Here is a 3933-nt window from a genome sequence, read left to right on the forward strand (position 1 = left end):
GGGAGATAGAGGCACTGCATAGGGCAGCTTGGGTTAGTTTCACCCCTTCTTCCCTGACTCTTAATATTGTTCATGAGTACAAGAATTTCAATTCTAATTCTCATGACCATCATTATAATAGTAAATGGGATAAATTAGCATCTGTAGATATGCTAGGACCCCTGGTGATGTGATGGTTACTTGTTGGGCTGCTAACTGCAAGTTCAATCGTTTGAAATCACCAGCCCCCTCTGCAGGAGAAAGATGAGGCTTTCTACCCACGTGAAGAGTTCTTATCTCGGAAACCCACAGGATCCATTCAACACTGTCCTATAGAGTCATTGGGAGTCGGAATCAATGAAATGGCAGTGAGATTGACACGCTTGATAGCGATTTCAGCCCTTGTCCTCCCCCCTTCCTCCACCCCACTTGGTCAAGAGGATGGTAGTGATGCAAAATGAGATAGTAATAGGAATACAAAAGAGAACGATGTGGGTGGGGTTTGGCTATTGATAAGAACATATATGTTTTGGTGTTCGTTACCTAAATAAATAAGACTACCCAAAGAAAACTAGCTGAGTGAAAAAGAATGTGGACAGTGGCTCTTCAGAGGAAGACTACAGGCAGCCCCAAGGTTTCCAATGAGGTCTATTCCTAATTGTGTCTTTAAGTAAATGTGTAGGTGAATCAGAACCAGTGCACATGGCTCATATTTAGTCTTCTTTTAGGGCAAGAAAAGGCTTGTAGTATTAAATTAAAATGACGAGGGAGTGAGGGGCCAGCCCCCACCCGCTGCTTCTAATACTACCCACGGGTTCAGTAATGCACAATTGTACAGTTGAGATATATAAGCATTATATTAAAGTCTTCGAGAGCATGAGAGATAATACAATAATACAGTCAGACATATTACATGGTAGCATTGCTCACCTCCACCCCGCTTGGTGGTCCTCGTGGGGGGAACCTGGTGGCCAGAGAGGGAGCAGCCACCTCCTTCGTGGGAGCAGCTGCCCTCATCCTCCGTCCTCCGCCCTCACGGGAACAGCCCTCTCGTCCACCTCTCTCATGGGAGCACCCTCCTGAGAACCAGGGAGCCTCCTTATTTATTGCTAACCACGCATCATATCACTTTAGGGGGATACATCACAGCATCATGCATCATAGAGAGGGGCAGTACAATTCATCCTTGAACAGGTTTGATCATTCTGGTGTCTCATACAATAAAGCAGGCAGTTACTATCCTGGGAGGCATGCAAGCCCCCTGATAGCAGATAACAACCTACATCATAGAGAGGGGTTGTAACATAGGCAATACAAGCAATAGGAGGGGAATGACCTAGGGGTGAATGTGCAATAGTAAGAGGAGGGAATAGGGGGGCATGTGTGGCAAGATGGTAGCCTAAGCTTAGTCATCTTAGAGTGGTCCCGGGCTTGCCTTTGGGCACTGCTTCAAGGGAACAATAACAGAAAGGACTGGGCCCTACTTAGGGTGAGTCAGTCTGGCTGCTCTAGATGGCTGATGTTAAGGAGAATAACCTCTGACCTACTTTCGCTGACCGCCTAGAGTACAGTCATTCTCAAGCAGCTAAGTCTGGTACATATTATTGGGGAGACAGCTTAAGAGAAATCCTTCTGTTCCCCACAAAGGCTGAAAGTTCTTTTAATGAGTTAAAAGCTTAAAGTGCATCATATGAAGGTGATTGTGAGGAAGAATTTGTAATAAGAAGAGGTTGGCAAAATTCTTTCAAATTGAGAGCAAGTATTCACAACATTAGAGGGCCAGTAGCAGTCATTCTGTAAATGGGACAAAAGCAGCTGGGACACTGTCTCTACTAATGTTTCCTCCTGGAATATACAGACTTGGTAGATGGGATATAGCTGATTCTTGGGACTTTCTCTTATTTTTTTCCATATAAATCTCATTTTTTTTCTCACCTCAGATTTACTTTACACCTATGAGAAAATAATAGAAAGACTTCGGTGTTAAGTTTCTAAACTGAACATTCTAGAGAAAGTCTTGATTGTCTCATTTTAGAATAAATGCCCACCACTTAACCAGTCCACAAGGGTTGAAATATAGTGACTAGCTCACTTCAACTTATCTGTGCCTGCCTAACCACCATTCACTTCTGGCTGCCGTTCTGGGCTAATGTAAACGCATGGCTGTTCTCCTAAAAACGATGTTAATGGTAGGGGCCACAGTGTTTTCCACAGAACAAGTGAGCTTAGTAGGCATGTGCTCTATAAAGCAGTGTGTTTATCACGTGGCAAGCTTCTCCAGATCAATGAGGAGGCAGACTCACCAACTAAAAAATATTCTGAAATAATTAGAAAACTGCCTGCTTTGCTGTTATAAACAGAATATTTTTACGTTTTCAAGGAATCTATCTGATTAAATATTTTTTTCCTGGGAAAGTCCTCAACTAATCAAACTTATATAGACAAGGTGTCTTTGGAAAACAACTCTATGTGTCAAATTTTCTTGAATTTTCAAATGAGTCTTTATCTGTGAAATGCTTTACAACTCCTTTTTAACAGGGGCTAATTGGTAATTCTCCTCCAAGATGCAAAATTGGTATAATTTCCTCCAAAAAGATTTACTAACCATTGTACCTCCTGGGGTATAATACCTCCTTAAAGCATTGTATGTATATTTCATTAATATAATTTAGCAGACAGTAATCACAACAGACAGATTAGAAAAGAACATCATGTTTGTTAAAACAGACAATGAAAGTGCGGGAAACCCAATTAGATGGATTGACACCATGGTCATTACAGTGGATTCAAACACACCAATGATCACGAACAACTCATAAGCAGGCACTGTCTCCATCTGTTATGCATAAGGTTGTTAACCAATAACAGACTGACAGCAAATGATAAGTCAATACACAGTTGTTGGATCACTCCTTTCCCCTACCAACTATCTTGTAAAATGCATTGCTTTTAAATAGTTTCAATTCTTTTTTTCTTCTTAATCCTTCAAACCGAAATACCACTTTAGCAACAATGAATTAGCTATTAGAAAGAGAAATCTTATTTGAATTCAGGATCTCTTTAGGCATCACTACTTTTAATTTTTTTCTCCAGTAGTCTAATTTTATAGGTGAATGTTTACGTTCATAAAATCATTTTTATAAGTCTCATTCCAAAGGAGGAATGATGCTAGTGGGAAAAAACCACAAGAAACAAAAGTATAAAAGCACCAATTACACTTACATCCCAAAACACATACACGCACATACAAATATTTCTGAGAGGACTTTTTTTGCCTGGAATTTGCTAGTAAGTCACAATCAATCAGGGAATGAAGTATCATTTAGTGAACTGAAGCAGTAAAACAATTTGAACAGTGAATAATTACAGGGCTCACCTTGAGGATATAGGGCTATAGTATATTTATAAAGTTTCTGCTATCAGTTATACTTCACTGATTTAAATTACAGAGCAAGGGATTAATCAGAATATGTAATATCTTCATAAGAAAGCTAATGAACATATTACTTCATTATGAAAACAGTTAGCTTTAAAGTGTAAAGACATTTGGCTCTAGTATATTTTAGTTGTAGAATTCCATACACAGAAAAATATTTATGTAGGACATGTATTTTTAATTTTATATACTGCTGGATTCAGTTTGATATTTTTATACTTTTTTTCTGTCCTAATTTTTAAGTCTGTTCATAGCTGTAGTTATTTAATTTTGAAGGTTTTGGTTGTTGCTGTTAGTAGCCTGAGCGCTCGTTATGACGTCGCTGGTGGTCAGCTTTGCATGGTGATATGGCTTACTCTGTAGACCCCAGTGAAGGGCTGCGGTGGGATATTTTGCAGATAGGATGAAAGTGTATAATCAGTTGACCTTAAGAAAGAAAGTATCCTAGGAAATTTATGTGGGGTTGAGTCAATCAGTTAAAAAAAACAACTCCTATAAACATTAAGGACAGTACTGGG

General features: G+C 39.4%; 1 pseudogene; it reads left to right on the forward strand.

The window, feature by feature from the left end:
* LOC115868252 overlaps positions 1-3933 on the forward strand; it is a 10525-nt pseudogene that overhangs the window by 5098 nt on the left and 1494 nt on the right.

This window comes from Echinops telfairi, unplaced genomic scaffold (assembly GCF_000313985.2).
Source record: "Echinops telfairi isolate 266 unplaced genomic scaffold, ASM31398v2 ScPeMD7_9;HRSCAF=40, whole genome shotgun sequence".
Classification (NCBI taxonomy): Eukaryota; Metazoa; Chordata; class Mammalia; order Afrosoricida; family Tenrecidae; genus Echinops; species Echinops telfairi.